This window comes from Anomalospiza imberbis, chromosome 11 (assembly GCF_031753505.1).
Source record: "Anomalospiza imberbis isolate Cuckoo-Finch-1a 21T00152 chromosome 11, ASM3175350v1, whole genome shotgun sequence".
NCBI classification, from domain to species: domain Eukaryota; kingdom Metazoa; phylum Chordata; class Aves; order Passeriformes; family Viduidae; genus Anomalospiza; species Anomalospiza imberbis.
Genome location: NC_089691.1, coordinates 6,887,341 through 6,904,473, shown reverse-complemented (window position 1 = coordinate 6,904,473; position 17,133 = coordinate 6,887,341). Strand labels below are relative to the sequence as shown.

At 44.9% G+C, this 17,133-nt stretch overlaps 1 long non-coding RNA gene across 1 annotated transcript; it reads left to right on the top strand.

Annotated features, from left to right (window-relative positions):
* The first annotated feature begins 2,221 nt into the window (after nt 1-2,221).
* Nucleotides 2,222-13,659, top strand: LOC137480532 (uncharacterized). The gene is made up of 3 exons (XR_011002951.1): nt 2,222-2,652; nt 7,449-7,579; nt 12,659-13,659. It is a non-coding gene; the product is annotated as an uncharacterized lncRNA (long non-coding RNA).
* The last annotated feature ends 3,474 nt before the right edge of the window (nt 13,660-17,133 follow it).

The window sequence follows — 17,133 nt, the reverse complement described above, 5'->3', positions numbered from 1 at the left end:
GCCAGTGACCATCCTGACTCATTTATTGCAGAAGTTATTCTTTAGTCACTTTATGTAAAGTACTGACAATTCCATTAGGAAGTGTAGTGCTAGAGTAACCTAGCAAACGGACACTCTCCAGGTTCTTGCATGTGATTCTCTACATTCTTGCATCTGCAAGAAAAAAAAAAAAAACAAAAACAGTTAACAAAATTAAAGAGAAGCTGTCTTGAGGGACTCAGGGATCACCTGAATGGTGATCCACCATCAGGCCTAGACTCCTCATCACTGACAATATTGCTGCTAGAGAGAGAGAGGCCTGAATTGCAAAACCCCACCTCAGCTCCCTGCAGAATGGATGTGCCTTATGAGTTCTGCTTTTTGCTAGCAGCAAGCAATTACCAAATGTGAAATAGCAGTGGCATGATTACAGCTATATGAAAATACAGACTTGCCCAATCCCTACTGGTGGTTTAAAACAGCAGTGTCAAAACCACAGCTACACAGTGCCCCTTTCCTCTTTGCTCTCCAACTGGAGGTACATGACCGATAACACAGTTAAAACTGGGATTTGCCTTCCTCTAGGATCTGGGCCTGGTAAACAGAGATAAGTGCACTGTTTATCATGGAAGTATGTCTGACAGCTAGAGGGGAGAATTGGGCAGCAACCCCTAAGGTGCATTCCAAGACTTTTTGTAGATCACCATGGGCAATATGCTTAGTGCCTCCAGAATTTCCTCATATGTGATGTGAGGATGATAAGCTCTCTTCTTCTGGACAGCAGTGTGATGACAGTATTGGGTGATACAAAGTTCTAAGAGATGTGCCATGCAAATAGGTAAAATGTGTAATGCCATTGCATTTGGGCTTTTTGATTGAAATGGTTTGTTTGCCTCCCTGCAGGGTAAATGTCATTTTGTGTGACAAAGCTTGTGCAGATATATTACAGACGAGACATTCCCTCACACAGGAATCTCGCTGATTCTCTTTTTGGCATCACTAGCATGATAGCACTAAAGCACAGTAAGTTTTTGACTGGAAGATGCTCTGAAAGTATATATATTTAAAAAATTTACCTTTCACTTATTACAGTACAGCCCAGCCAAAAATCATATTCTGTTTTCCCTTATACAAGGCCCAACAACAATGACAAAAAAATAGTGAGTTATTTGTGGATCATTTCTCCAAGCCTTCTGTTTGCTGTTGCCTCAGACAAGTATCTCTGGGTTCAGGGAAGTGTTTCCATCCTGCCCATTTTCCACTGCCTGTGCTTCCCCACCTTGCTCCTTAGCTCTGTGGAGATCCTTCGCCAATCACCTGCCCACAAAACAGTTTATTTAACCTTGAAGTTCCCTTATCAGCTGCATCACCCTGCTGTAGCTGTGAGACCTAAATTGTTTTCCACCTCCGTGAGCTGAATGGGGCCAGGCCTTCAGAGAGCACAGGCTTGGAAGCACTTTAAATTAGGCAGTCTGAGATGGAAATGCTCCAGGTAACAAGGAAAAACAAACAAGCCCTATCCTTCTTCTGAGGCCCTTTGCTCCTTAAATGACTGGTGGCTCTGTGGGAGCTCCAGCCCATCTCTCAAGAGAGTTGTGCATAGCATATAACTCTTAATTAAATACATATTTCTGTGCATTGTGGAATGAGAGGAGGCTGGTACCAGTGTAGACCAGCAAGCCTGTCACCAATAATGCCCAAGTTCTCTCCTCATTGCCAGGTCATCACTGGGCAACATCCCTTGTGGAACTGCATACATAGCGTGCACACGGTCCCACTGCACCCCAAATACTGTGGGTTTTCCCTACTCTGATTCTGTGTCAGCAGTAACTCCCAAACCCCGATGGGACAGAGCCTGCTGGCCAGACTGTGGGGAGCTGTGGCTCAGGACAGCCTGAATGCCAGGTGCAAAGACCACCAGACATGGCTGTTCTGGAGACAGAGGGATGGGAGCAATGCGATGTGGCAGGGGTGTCTGCACAAGTGGTGCCACCAAGGTGTCACTTGGAGCCGTGTCTGCAATGTGATTGCCAGGTGCAATTGCAGCATATGCAAACCTAGGAGAGCTTGCTTGAGTGCCAGCAGTGCAGGGTTCAAAGCAGGGCAGCCGCCCAAACTTATATTTAGAACATGTGCAATGGCTGTGTGCAGTCCACACCATCACATCTTCACCTGGTTTATTTCTAACCAGGGCAGGAACCTGTGCTTTGCACAAAACCAGTTTGCCTTGAATTTGGAAAAAGCACAAAGAAGGGATTGCAGCTTGTCCTGAAAATTTCCCTTACCTCTGTTTCTTACCCTCAGTCACAGGAGCACAAACCTGTTGCTCCAAGGGGAACTGGAGCAACTGCCTTTACTCTCACTTGCACTGCAGTCTTGTGTGGCAATTAAGTGACTGGGATCCTCTGGAACTGCAGACTGAATAAAAAGACAGATCATGTCTTTTATGTCTTTGATTATCTTTTTTCCATTTGGATTGCAAGTTTCCATTCATTTTGTAAGTGGCTTTTCCGCACAATTGTGGTTGTGGTGTCAGTTATCACCAAGTTTGACACAGCCCATGAGAAAGCAGGAGGAATTACATGAGAAGAGTTTACCTGTCTGCACAAATGTTCTTGGACATCAGAAGGGGCTGCCTTCCATCTTACCATGTGTTTATTCAACAGGTGAGCTGTAGGTGGAAAATTGTTATTTAATTAATAACGGAAAATATTAATTCCTCACAGCACAGGAGGCCCATGAAAAGACTGGTGGCAGAACTGTGTTCATAAGAATGCAGGCAGAATGCTCCAACCACAGTTTTGTCCCTGGAGTTAGAGGGTATGTAAATTTGGAGCTGACAACACCATCTCTCCAATGGAGGCCACATGGCTTTAAATGTCAGAAGCAGGGTTGGGAAGATGATGAATTTATAGATTGTGTGGCTCAACCAAAAAACACTAAAATTGAAATTCTGTATTTGTGGGAGTCAAATTATATTTTTTATTAGTTGTCAGCTTATTTGTCCATTTCTCCTGCATTGTTATTTTTCCAGTCTTTACTCCAAATCAATTTCTTTAGCAAAGGATATTTTAAATAAGGAAACATTTTGTACAAAAATGAACTGTTTTGACATTTTGAAAACTCTCCCCTGATTTCCTGCAAATACTGCTCAGCAAATTCAGTGCAGTCTCATCAACAGCTTTATTCTCATAATCTTATGCTAAAATACTATTTTGTGCAAACTTACTGTCTGACAGGAAAAATAGCAATATATTTCTTCTGTGAAGGCAGAAATTTGGACTTAGTGAGAACTTCGATACTTTGGCCCCTTCCCCTGTCTGCCAGTGGCATGTTGTGTTGTCCTAGGTCACAGCACTTCTCTACTTGTTTCCTCTTTCTCTGGATGACAAGTTCTTAGTCAAGTAATTCTACTCTGTGTATCCATCCAGCACAGATTAGTGAGGGGAATTGATGCTGATTGTGATTTTGGGTGTCATTTTGATAAAAATTTCTATTACACCTTCTCTTTGTGCAGTGAACAGGTTGTGGCATGTGGTTCCAGGTCAAGGAAATAGATTTCATTTTACAAAACATAGCGGGATTTCATCTGCATGAAATCCTAATTGCATTCTTTGGCTTTACTTTAACCAAGCAAAGCAAATTAGAACCAAGCAACCACTATCTATACTTTGCAAATACTTTTCCATTTGAAGCCAATCATTGGGAAGCTTTTGTTCATCTTCTTTTATCACTGTGTCTCAGTACATAAAGGAGATCATATTGAACCTCCCACCTTCAAGTCCAGCCCAGTGCAGCCTGCCTAATCCTGCCCCTTCAGACTCTCTGGGGGCAGCCAGGCAGTTTGGATTCCTGGTTTTGCACTAGCACAGAAATCTTTTTTGAGAGATCTGTAAGTACTGGATAACGAGGGGCAATACTACCAACCCTATTTCACACAGTATCTTGACCCCAGAGAGAAGTGGTTTCAAGAAGATCATGCTGGGAATCAGAGTCAGACCCAGACTCCTGGGCTCAAATCTGCTGTTGCACAGCTGCCCTTCATTGACAACAACATGAGTCAGAAAGCAACTGTGCATATGGTTCCTAAAATAACTGGTAATCAGCAAAATTCAGACCTTTTACTCAGTCGCTTCTCTTGAAAGAGTCTTGTTAGGCCAAATTTCTTTTTCTCCCTCCATCATACAAGTGCTGCTCCATTGAAGATAATGGACTTTTTTGCATATATCAGAGAACAAGATAACCATTGTGCTGTTCAGGAGGTGTTTTATCTGTGTAAGGATTTGGCCAATTACTATTATTTAGTTACAGGCATGTTGGTGGTTTGCTAACCATAAAAGAAAGCAAATCTTTTTAATTCAATCTAATCAACACACGAAGCTGGCTTAAAAGAGAGGTGAGAGAAGAAATTTCAAGCTGGAAATGCAGTGTGGGAACCTTTGGATATTTCTTTGTGCAGCTCCACTATGCCAGCCACACAACTTGAGCCAGTTTTGTGTGAGCCAGTTCTGTGTAAGCCAGTTTTACAGAGGGAAAGCAGTGCAACAATGGTAATTCCACTGAGAGTCGTGGTCCTGCTGAGATGCTGTGTTTGGCCCAGGCAGACCCTAACCTTGCCATATTAACAGAGCTTTCTTTTCTCTGTAACACCTCAGCAAACCCAAACACCCACAATTTTGGTATTTTCATCTTTTTTTGTCCCTCCTGTTGCTCACCCAACATAAGGGTTTTGCTGATGTTGTTTGAAATGCGCAGTCGTATGACTAAACTGACCAATTAGAAATTTTTAAATAAGCTATAAAGCTGGATGATTTAAAACATGTTTTTTAAGGTTCATGAATTTTTTTTCCATTATAGAAGGAAACCAAATCAAGCATGATGCCAAAGCATAAAGCATTTGGCATCAGCCAAGCCTGTCTTGGACCATTCCTGTACAATCTACAAGCTGTTGAATTACGAAGTTCCTGCTTTGTCAACTGCCCGTGGCTTGACCTTTTGATTTAATCTCGTAGTTGTTAAGGGAGCTTTCTATCTAGTGTTCTCAAAAGATGGCAGGGAAAGTCTGCCTTCTATCCAGCATTTGTTCAGCTCTGAGTAAATTGCTCCTGCTCCAGCACTTCACCTGTGCTACCACTTCACTCTGAGTATCACATTCATCATCCATTAGCCTGACTTGCTGTATCATGACTCTGCTGCAGTGTTATACAGAGATTTTTCAGTGCAGTGAAGATGTGGAGGGTATCAGACACTGAAAAAGCAACCCTTGCCAAAATTGTCATATCCTAGGTCAGTCTCTGACCTCACAATTAATGCTTCCTCAGGGAGCCTGACTTATGGACAGGCCCTTGGCTTCTGTTGCCAGCGAGATCACTACATGACCTTTCAGAACCTTTGCTTGACTTGTTACTTTATCTTCTGTGTTTTTAGGAAAAGTGTGGAGAAAATGCTGAAGGAAAGAGCATCCGTGATGCTGACTGACAAAAATACAATTTTTCTTTCTTTGATGTCTTTCTTTAAACAGTTTTTCTGGGCTAGGGATAGCAGACATGCTTTTAATTTATTTATTTGAGCAGGTGATCAGCCAGAATGCAGAACCACCTGGTGCATATGACCAACCTTAACACAGCCTTCAGATGCTGGTGTTTTTCATGGGAGGAGTTCAATTCCTCAGGTAGTCTCACCTGTCCTCTTCCAATAAGGGTCAGAAATTTCCTGGGGAGCTTCACCCCAGGGTGCAGCACAGCACAAGTGACTTAGCACCATTTCCTCCCTGAGGCCTCCAGCTGAGTCCAGTGGTGATCCCCAAGCTTATGAGTGCAGACTGGATGAGAAAGTCTGAAACAATAGCTTCTGCCCAAAGCATCTACCTGTATTCCCAGGAAACCAGGCTCCACTGCCTTGTAGTCAAACTTCAGGCTACCATCTCCACATTTTCTCCTCTGCTGCTCTTCACGTGTGAGGAATCCCTGCTGTAGGCGTTCAGAGTGCCATGTCATTATCCACCTCTGTTCCCCACCTTACAATTTCTTATCTCCTGCAGTGATGCAGTGCTGACATCTTTGCCTTGCTGGTAAATGTTTTATTCTACCACTACATGTCATTGTCCAGATTTTGTCTTTCATCTTCAGACTACAAGGGTTTTTTTTGGGCAGGCAGTCATGTCTTGTTAGGTAGAGGGCAGTGGAGTCTATGGTTCTGTTCCTACAAACTCTGTAAGATAGCAAAGTATAGCACACTAGTCTTTTTAGCACAGCCCTCCTACTGGTCTGGTCCACCTGAGTAATAAAAGCTATGAGTTCCCCTACAAAACAAGCAGAAGACCTAATATTTGAGGAACGCAAACTACATGTGCATCAGCCCAGGAAGCATGGGCATTGCTAGCAGAAAAGGGGTTAATCCAGTCTCTTTTTCCCTGCAGTCCCTGCTGGGTGGATGAAAATGAATCACATTTCATTCTGCTCTCAGTCAGCTGAGATTGCTCTATAATTTTGTTTTTAGTCATTCGTGACTGAGACCTTCTCTGGCAAATTTAGTCACCGAATGCTTTTTTGCTGTTTAGCCCCAGTCGTTTGAAATCTCAGGGGAAAGTGGGTTTCATATTGCGACATCTGAGAGATGAGCAAGGGTAAAGCTGATGGATGTTGATAGTTCAGGCTGATGATATTCAGCATCGTTTCCATATCCCACATTGCTGGGCAGAGATACTCAATTCATTTATTCATGATCATATACAAAGCATTTTAGTCTTCAACTCATAATAGCTTGTGACCTTAAAGAGACACAGTCAAGTACTTTTTGGGCCAGAATTTAACCTACTGTAGAAATTGCTATCTGCTGAAAGTGATATATAATAATAGCTGCTACCATTGCCATTCATCCTGCCATCTCTACATATTATACACGCATTACAGGGAAATTAATTTCATGACCATTAGAAGAGATAGAAGTGCATAATTTTCCTTTTTTACAGCAGGAGAAACTGAGGCACAAAAGTTAAACCACTGGCCACATATAAAATCAAGGACAAAATTACACACAGGATTGATGTCTTCTGTTCCTGTTATGAATAGGCAAGCAATGTCTTACACATGCTAAACGGTTAATTTGCGTTAATCCAGCCCTAGGTCTTTAAGAAAGTTTCCAGAAAGAATTTGAGAAAGAGCAAAAAAAAAATCCTAAAATGTAAAAGGTTCCTTTGCTGTTTCTGCTTTAGAAGCATTAGCAAGGAACTATTCCCACTACTTCCAGTGGTTTCACAATGTCATTGACAAAGCTTCTGAGGAACAAACAGGACACGAAATAAAACTGAGACATGAAAGTATTCCTGCTTCACTCAGAGAAAGATGGATAAGCCTGGAAGGCAGAGGGGCAGGGCAGAGACATGCATCTACCCATGAGCTTATGTGTGCAGGACACAATGGCAATCAGTCTGATGAGAGACGTTTTGTTCCCCATTTTCCAAGAGGAAGTTAGGAGCACCGCAGAGTCCTGCAGCCTCTGTAAATGGAATCCCGGTTCACTTGTCATGATCAGGAAATAAGTCTGCAGCAGGATTGCAAAGGGCTGTGGCACAGCTGAGACGTCCAGTTGTGCTAGCATGGTGAGACCCTATGGTTTCTATGGAATGGTGCTGGCTGTTGACAATAGGGGCTGATGGAGAAGGCATTTCCATGAAGTTAATGGCTGGCTGGTGGAGGTTAGGGCCTGAGGCCATTATTACCATTGTAAGTTCTGGAAATATAAAAATGCAGGGAGAAAAAATAAAGAAAATTGCCTTTTTATATATCAGAGGGTTTAAAGTTGAGCTGGCTGTTGCCATGGCTACAATATTCAGTTTGCAGTCTTTAGTTATTTAAGACCAAGGGCTCGATCTTGCTGAATCAGTGAACTCAATGGAAACATGTCACCCAGCCTCGGCAGGGGAAGAATGAAACCACGATGGGGTGGTAGGAAAGGAGAACGCATTCCCATCCCATTAGAGCTCACATCCCCTGTGTTGAGGGAGGCTTTCTGAGGTGCAGAAGCACTGCCTCTGTGAGGAGATGGGAATGGCTGCAGGCTTCTGTGAACTCCTGAAGTTCACAGGATCAGGCCAGGATGCTCACACCAGTTCTCAGTTCCTTACAGTAAAGCATGGGCATCTTTGAAATGGAAAGGACTGGGAGTAGGGCTGGTAAACCCTGTTTGTAAACTCTAGCAACTACATAAATATTTGCACTATAGTAACAATTTTAAGATCAAGCCTTCTTAAAAGGAGACATAATTTTTCAGTGGCAATTGCACATGTTTTGGATCATAGAATTGGTAAGGTTGGAAAAGACCCATAACATCCCTGAAATGTTCACCTTATTCCCAGAATGGGCTTTTCACAGTTCATCTAGCAATGACATAGTTTGTGTTTATGATGAAAAACTGAAGTTTTCCCAGTGTGAATTTTCAATTTCTTGTTAAAATGGATTAGAATCCCTTAAAGATTGCTGTCTATTTGAATTAAACTGTAAAGTCAAATGAGACTGTGGTAGAGTACCAAGAAAATGCAACCAGCAGGGGTTTGTTGCGCATCTTTGCTTCTCTTCCAGGGGATTCCCAAGGGGACATGCTACAAAACAACATCTTCTGTTGTAAAGCCCTGTCTTACAAAAAAGTGGGTCCCAACTATGTGCCTTGATATCATTCTTCTGTTTCTACACTTGGCAGAGAAAAGCCAGAAGGATTTCACAATCCTAAGAGAAAGAAACAAGAAGTACAAAATGAAGTTCTCCAGGACAGAGACAGCCCAGCATGTGTGTCCTCTGTAGCAGGTTGCCCCAGTGGCACAAAGTAGCTGCTTTTCTGTATGTTTTAACAAGTATGTTATAGGCTTAGATGCAATAGTGAGAAACATAAATGCCTTATATTTGCAGAACTGACTACCACATCAGAATCTGAGGTGAAAATGTATGGATATGATTCTCTGAGTTGTGCCTCTCTCTTAAAGTATATCTATCTGTCAGTATAAACACATTATCTCAGAAATGAACACAGTAGTTTTGTATTTACTATAATGCTGCCACGTCCCAAAGCTGCACTGCAATGCCCAGGAGTTGTCTGTGGATCCCCGTCCCCCAGATTTATCTTGCAGGTTCCTCCTAGGATATTCAAATTGTTCCCTACATGTGTAAGTTGGCTGTTTTCCCTGCTTTTCTGATCTATTATGCACATACCTCAAGAATAATGGTGGTCCTATGCCCCCTTTGAGGCATCTGGTTCGGCTGTGCGGTGGTTGTTGGCTTTTCCTCCTCACCAGATGGGAGGTAGAGCACTCCCCAGATCAGCCTCCAAGCTCCTGCAACCCCCAAGTGAGACTAGATAACAGTGCCCCATATTGAGACAGAGACAGGAGAGTTTTATCAGGGAGGAACATGAACCAAATGAAAGCTCTGGGATTTCACTTCAAAATAAAGATGCCATTAGCAGCCTCCTTTGTGTTTGGCTGCATGGGTAGGCAGGCATTTCATTAATGTCCTGAGTAAGCCAAGGGAATAGCTGCCTGCATGTGGTTAGTAAACAGCACAGGGACACTGCATTACTATGAAATTAAAGAATTCAGGAGGGAAAAGGGAGATTTCCAGAAAAATTAAACACACCCAAATGACCAAGGAGAGATCTTATCTCCTTAGGCAAAGCTACAACAGTTTCATCAAAAACTCTGGAAGATGAAAAGTGAGAGGTCTCCCCAAGAGCTGGCCATATCCAATTCACCACTCCACGCTTCCTCCCAGCTCCTCTGCCAGCCACAGACACTGTACACACCTCTAACCTTTTTCCACAGTGAAAACTCTGCTGAGTTTCCCCTTGTGATAAAAAGAAATATGATCGAAATTTCCAGTTTAGAGCTGAAAGCCAGATGCAGATTGCAAGCAGACCCCACACCTTGTGGTAGAACAGGGGGTTGCTCACATTTCCTTCCTTCACCCATGAGGATGCTTTTCCAGGGTATGTTAGCAGCAGTTCCCAGCACTTCTGTTAACATTTCTCTGTCTGCTTTCCAATGATACAGGATTCATTTGAATACATAAGCATGCTAGGAATTAGGAAAGGGCTGATTTCCCTATTCATTAAATCAAAACAACTTATATTGGGAAATACTGAATTTTTACTGAAGATGGATGATACAATTGAATTTTCTTTTATAAATGAGTTATTTTTTGTTGACTGCTACTGCCAGCGTGTGTGACTCTTAAGACTTAAAAATTGCTAGATAATATTGTTTAGGCCTATATATGGTAGTGAGAAAGGCTGTCAAGAGTCCCTGGGAGAGGTGTTTTTCCTGCATCAGCTCTGCATCTCTCCTAGAGGTTTTCCAGCAGGAAAGAGAAGATTCAGTACTGGTCACTGCTGTGTGGACTGATGTTTGCTGGAGACTCCACTGTTTTGTGGGTCACAAGCATGGGCACAGCTATCCCTTCATCACCATTATTAACACCATGTAAATCTGGCTTTGATATTCCAGGGTCACCTCCAGGCTCAGCACTGAGCAGGATGAGGCCTGGAATATTGGCCAGTGTAATTTCCTGTCCCTAATGCATGGCTTAATACACTGCCTTAGTGCAGGAATTTTATACAATTTACATGGTGATAGGTAATTTCTTCCCTCCTCTTATCCCAAACCTGTATTTCCTTTTCCTCTATCTCTCCCTCTTCTTCCCTACTTCCTTCTCTTTTCCTGAGCTGTCAGTACTAATGAACAAAGAAACATCTTTATTTAACCCCTCATGACATCTTCTGCATCTGAAATCCCTGGTAATGGCTTATGGGAACCTTCCATTGATTGGGTTAATAGAGAATAAAATTGCTTCATAACTATATTTCTCTTTGATTTTAAAATAATGTCCCCTATCCCCAACACGGGGAAGGAGTTGTTAACCCTTTCATTGTACTAGTCCTGCTGGGGCCTTCTATGGATGCTACCCAGTGTGGAGCTGGAGAGTATGGGTGGAAATTAGTAAAATCCCTAAAGAAAATATGTGGTATTTTTGTGAAGATAATGAAAATTATCTGAATAGAAGAAATATCATGAAGGAAACTATGCACAGGTTGTAAATGTTACTGCGAGAGGGGGAGAGTGCAGATTACTGGGTTGCTGTATATGTCAGCCCCTCACATTAAAAACTCAGCTCCTTTTCCATCAGTCTCATATTCTTCACCTGTGTTAAAGGAAATGGAGGCCATTGTCTTCTTATGACTTCTCTATTGCCTAAGTTTTATTGAAATGCTACAGCAATGTAAATGTTGCCTGGCTCTGCTGCCACCCATTGGAGTTACACTTTTCTGTGTGCATGCTTTATGCAGCATTTTGTGGATTTTTATCTTGGTTTGAAGTTTTTTCAAGATGTTCGCAAAGTGCAGAGAGAGGATTTCCTTCTGTCTTTGTACTGCTTGTGGCCATTGCAACAGTAAATGAATATGAACTTACACTGGTCACCAAAAACTGCCAACTGGTCACAAAACAAACTGCCACAGAGCAATTCAGCTGGAAAATTAGTCTGCAGCATGTGTTAGAGATTTACATATCTTCAAGATCTCCTTCCTCTATCTAATGGCATTACTGCCCTCATTTCTAGTCTTTAACAACTTGTCACAATGGGAGATGAAAACAGTGACATAATTTCTTATAGTAAACATATGTTCTTTCAGCCCAAAGGGTCCAAGTGTGCTTTGCCAATATGTGTGGCAATAACCACCACTCCCTGGCTGTGGAACAGCTATTTGAAAGCACAGGGGGATCTATGTGGAAGCATGAAGAAGAGAACAGCCCAGTTTTACTTTGGAGATGTTGCATTGATGAGATGAAGGAGGGATGTTTCAGAGGGGTGGAAAGGAATTCTCAAATATTAATTCAATCAGGACAAACAGAATAAATACCCCATCATGCCTAAAGATCTTTAGGGAAAACAGTAATTAAGAATATCAGCACTTAAATTCCTTTTTAAGCACTGCAAAGAAGCACAAGTCCTTTAAATTTTGTTGAGGGATTAATTCAGCACCAACTCTGAAAGAGCTTTCCCTCAGAATAATAAATACTGTTTTCTCAGGCTCTGCCTCTCCTGCAGGTCTCTTCCATGGCCCAGCAAGGCCTGTTAGTAATTAGGTGATGAGATTTGACAAGATCACAACACATGCAGATATGGCTGCAGGTTTCTGCCTCAGTTTTCAATTAGTATTTATCTGAGCAAAACAGCTCCTCTGCTACATTGTAGTGGCTCACAGGGTAATTTTTCAAATGAGCATTTTAGTTAATATCCCATAATGGCTCAGATATGCAGACTGAACCTCCTAAAAGATTTAGATGTTTATGGTATTTACCGTAACAGCTCCAGCTCTTGGACTGATTCCACAGTAATGCCTCTTTCCAGACTGGTTCAGAGCAGTCTATGACAACCACCACAACATTCGTTCTTTCCATCTCAGGAATGGGTCCCCACAGCTGATACAGATGCTTTGCCTGTCTGCTGTTGATTTGCTACAGATGGAGACCCTTCTTAGCTAGCAGAGGCCCTGCTCTAGTGACAGCATTCAAAGCCCAAGCAGCACAGTGTCCTTGCAAAAACAATTTGTGCACATCTTTTGTCATTATTCATTGTACCAGACTTGCCCAAAAATACAGTTTGAAAACAATCTCAAACCTTTTCTCTTGCAGCTTGGGACATTCCCACCTACTGCTGTGAGAGAAAACAGATTCTGAGATCAGTAACTGCTTCTCCCTGAAAGCTTGGCAGAGATGTCAATACAAGCACTGAAGATGATACCACTACAGTCCTGATTTGGGCTATTCTGCTCAGGATTTTCTCCTGCATGTCATTTACACTCTTCTTATCCACTGCTGGTGGTGATGGGGGTATGAATCACATTACTGCAGCTGGTAATTTTAGAAACACTGCCTGGGAATGCTGCTAAATACAGAGAGGGGCGAGTAAAAGGCCTTCCTCTTATCAGGCATCTGTGTAGGTTCTTGGCATCTCACAGGTACAGGTTGTATTGTTCCTGATTTAAGGCTCTGGACATCCTTTGATGAAGCCATGCCTGTCCATCACAGAGCAGAAAGCTGCCTGGGGCCAGCAGAACATTACACAGGCTGAGAGGTCTCCCAGGGCCAGGCAGAATATTGGCATTTTGTCAGGTAGAACTGTGCCCATGAGCACTGCCACTGAAGGTTTAATTTGAGATCTGCTCTGTGTAGTTTACACTGATCTCCAGGCTAAGCAGGAAGGAAGAAACACTTGTGTTTGCATCCACAAGCTGAGGGGTAAAACACACAAGCTGCAGTGGGTGGAGGAGGAGAAGTAGACAGTGTAGGCCTCTAGGCAGCACATGAGAGTACAAGGCTGCCCAACAGGGAGAATTTAAAACACCATTAAAGGCCAAGTGGATAAAACTGTCACACAGCTCATGCCTTACAGCTTGACTGTGAGGACTTGGGTTGCCATACAAGACATGCTGCTGCAAAGATCCTTTGGGACATCAGCAGTTGCAACTCATCTCAAATCATGGGGAACAAGGAGGAATTCTGCCAGTACTATGTCTTTGAAGAAAACCAGGACTCTATTAAGATGGTCTCTCTCTAAGTGAAGGGTTTCCTGCCCTATTAGCCCACTGAAAGGCACTGAAGAGCCGTAAGGGGGCAGGAGAGGCAGCCGGAAGGTGAAGGCAGATCTTCCAGTCAGTAGGACTGAGCTGAATGGGAGTGAGAGTAAGAATAAACTTGCACATGCCCCTGCAGTGCCAAAGTAATGCAGCTTTGTTGGTGCAAAGCCACAGCCCACTCTTGCTGGCAATTGGAGAGAAATTCCAAAGTTTCCATGTTTAACAGCTTTGGTTTCCTTCAGGAGCAAGAAGTCACCTTGGGGTGAGCTCCCAAAAGTTTCATCTGTCTACATGTAAAGGGCATTGGAGAATTATTGTTTTCCCTTGTATTTTTTTGCCTAGATTTTTTGTTTTCACTATTTTAGATTTTCCCCTGAAGACCCAAAGCACATTCCTTTGCCAAGTACAACCAAGCAAGTGTCAGCATTTTCCTAAAAAATGTCCTTTCCCAAAATGGTTTTCTGCTCCCAAAATGTCAGTGGAATTATTTGAACCAGTTGCATTTATACTGGTAGAAAAAAAAACCAACAAGATGCCAATATACATCTCCATGCAAATGACATCTTGCAGCCCTGTGATAACCAAGACTTGGAACATTCTTGTACATGGAAAGAAAAAAGAAATGGTGAGTGTGCCTGTGTTCCAAGGGTGACAGAAAGGAGAGACCATAGAGAAAAGGCCTTACAAGCCAGAGCAGAAGAGAGCTTTCATCTTTTTCCAAACAGAAAAGAGTCTGCATATCAACTGTAGAACAGAGGTACAATTTCTATGCCAATATCAAATGAACCCTGCATGCCAGTGTGGAAGGAAATTTACAGGTCAATATAAGAGAGCATTTCTGTGAATCACACTACAAAAAAGGTGCTTAGACTGCCCTAAAAGCAAGTGCTTTTTTTCCCAAATTAGCCCAGAAGAGAGCCTACCAATGAAAAAGAACCTGCATAAAAAATCTCTTGTAGCTGCCATTGAAGAAAAAGAATGACAAAACCAGTCTTTTCAAACCTAAACCAATTAACAAGGTAAAAGAAAAAGTCTTATGATAATTAAAAATTAAAACCAACAAGACAACAGTGTAAAAAATGAAAGAAATTAATAAAAACAATTAGCGGAGATGAAAAAAAACAAGGATGGGAGTGATATAAATTGAACCTATTATAAGGCACTAATGACATTTGAAAATCTAATTTTTACATTGTCAAACCATTTTGATTAAGTGTTAAATGCTGCTCTTACGAACTCGGCATATATTGTGCAAGAGCAGTAATTTCTGGCTTTATCTTTTTCGTTTTTTCTGAAGAGCTGCTTGTGTGCTGAAAGAGGCAGCAAGCACACAGGACTTATCAGCGCTCCTTTCCCTTGCATTCCTCAGGCAGGAAGCGCCAGCCCCGCCTGACAATGGCTATTTTCATGTTCACAGGGAGTAGGACCTAAGTAGGGTTGGGGAGCAATGAGGAGAAATCATGAAGACATTGGGTGCTGGTGAGAAAAACAGACATCTTTCTAACCAGGAAACGTCTCTCCTTTTTTTCTATTTCTTTTTTCCTCCTTTTTTTTTTTATTTTCAAAAACGGAATAAGCAAAATAATTGAAAGAAAGAAAATTGACTTTTTATGGCTTTTTAAGTGCTTAACATGAAGTTTCATCTAGTAAAATTATTGTTATTTTTATTTTAGCTGCGTCGTTCATGCTTCTCCTTAAAGAAGATATTTCTCCAGTCAGGATGCCAGCTGCAAGGAGCCGCGCAGGGAATGACAATGGCCTATGCAAACACAAAGCATCAGCTGCAAAGGCGCTCCAGAGCAGCCCCTCGCTCGAGAAGAGCTGCTGGTGGCACGGGAGGAGCCAGGTGAGGCCAGGGAGCGACCCAGGGCCAGGGAGTGACCCAGGGCCAGGGAGTGACCCAGGGCTCAGGAGTGACCCAGGGCCAGAGAGTGACCCAGGGCCAGGGAGTGACCCAGGGCTCAGGAGTGACCCAGGGCCAGAGAGTGACCCAGGGCTCAGGAGTGACCCAGGGCTCAGGAGTGACCCAGGGCCAGAGAGTGACCCGGGGCTCAGGAGTGACCCAGGGCCAGGGAGTGACCCAGGGCTCAGGAGTGACCCAGGGCCAGAGAGTGACCCAGGGCCAGGGAGTGACCCAGGGCTCAGGAGTGACCCAGGGCTCAGGAGTGACCCAGGGCCAGAGAGTGACCCAGGGCTCAGGAGTGACCCAGGGCTCAGGAGTGACCCAGGGCCAGGGAGTGACCCAGGGCTCAGGAGTGACCCAGGGCTCAGGAGTGACCCAGGGCCAGGGAGTGACCCAGGGCTCAGGAGTGACCCAGGGCTCAGGAGTGACCCAGGGCCAGGGACTGACCCAGGGCTCAGGAGTGACCCAGGGCTCAGGAGTGACCAAGGGCCAGGGAGTGACCCAGGGTTCAGGAGTGACCCAGGGCTCAGGAGTGACCCAGGACTCAGGAGTGACCCAGGGCCAGAGAGTGACCCAGGGCTCAGGAGTGACCCAGGGCTCAGGAGTGACCCAGGGCCAGGGAGTGACCCAGGGCCAGGGAGTGACCCAGGGCTCAGGAGTGACCCAGGGCCAGAGAGTGACCCAGGGCCAGAGAGTGATCCAGGGCTCAGGAGTGACCCAGGGCTCAGGAGTGACCCAGGGCTCAGGAGTGACCCAGGGCCAGGGAGTGACCCAGGGACAGAGAGTGACCCAGGGCTCAGGAGTGACCCAGGGCCAGAGAGTGACCCAGGGCCAGAGAGTGACCCAGGGCTCAGGAGTGACCCAGGGCTCAGGAGTGACCCAGGGCTCAGGAGTGACCAAGGGCCAGGGAGTGACCCAGGGCTCAGGAGTGACCCAGGGCTCAGGAGTGACCCAGGGCCAGGGACTGACCCAGGGCTCAGGAGTGACCCAGGGCTCAGGAGTGACCCAGGGCCAGAGAGTGACCCAGGGCTCAGGAGTGACCCAGGGCCAGGGAGTGACCCAGGGCCAGGGAGTGACCCAGGGCTCAGGAGTGACCCAGGGCCAGGGAGTGACCCAGGGCTCAGGAGTGACCCAGGGCTCAGGAGTGACCCAGGGCCAGTGAGTGACCCAGGGCTCAGGAGTGACCCAGGGCTCAGGAGTGACCCAGGGCCAGGGAGTGACCCAGGGCTCAGGAGTGACCCAGGGCTCAGGAGTGACCCAGGGCCAGAGAGTGACCCAGGGCCAGGGAGTGACCCAGGGCCAGGGAGTGACCCAGGGCTCAGGAGTGACCCAGGGCTCAGGAGTGACCCAGGGCCAGAGAGTGACCCAGGGCCAGGGAGTGACCCAGGGACAGAGAGTGACCCAGGGCCAGGGAGTGACCCAGGGACAGAGAGTGACCCAGGGCTCAGGAGTGACCCAGGGCCAGGGAGTGACCCAGGGCCAGGGAGTCACCCAGGGCCAGGGAGTGACCCAGGGCTCAGGAGTGACCCAGGGCTCAGGAGTGACCCAGGGCCAGGGAGTGACCCAGGGCCAGAGAGTGACCCAGGGCTCAGGAGTGACCCAGGGCCAGGGAGTGACCCAGGGCCAGA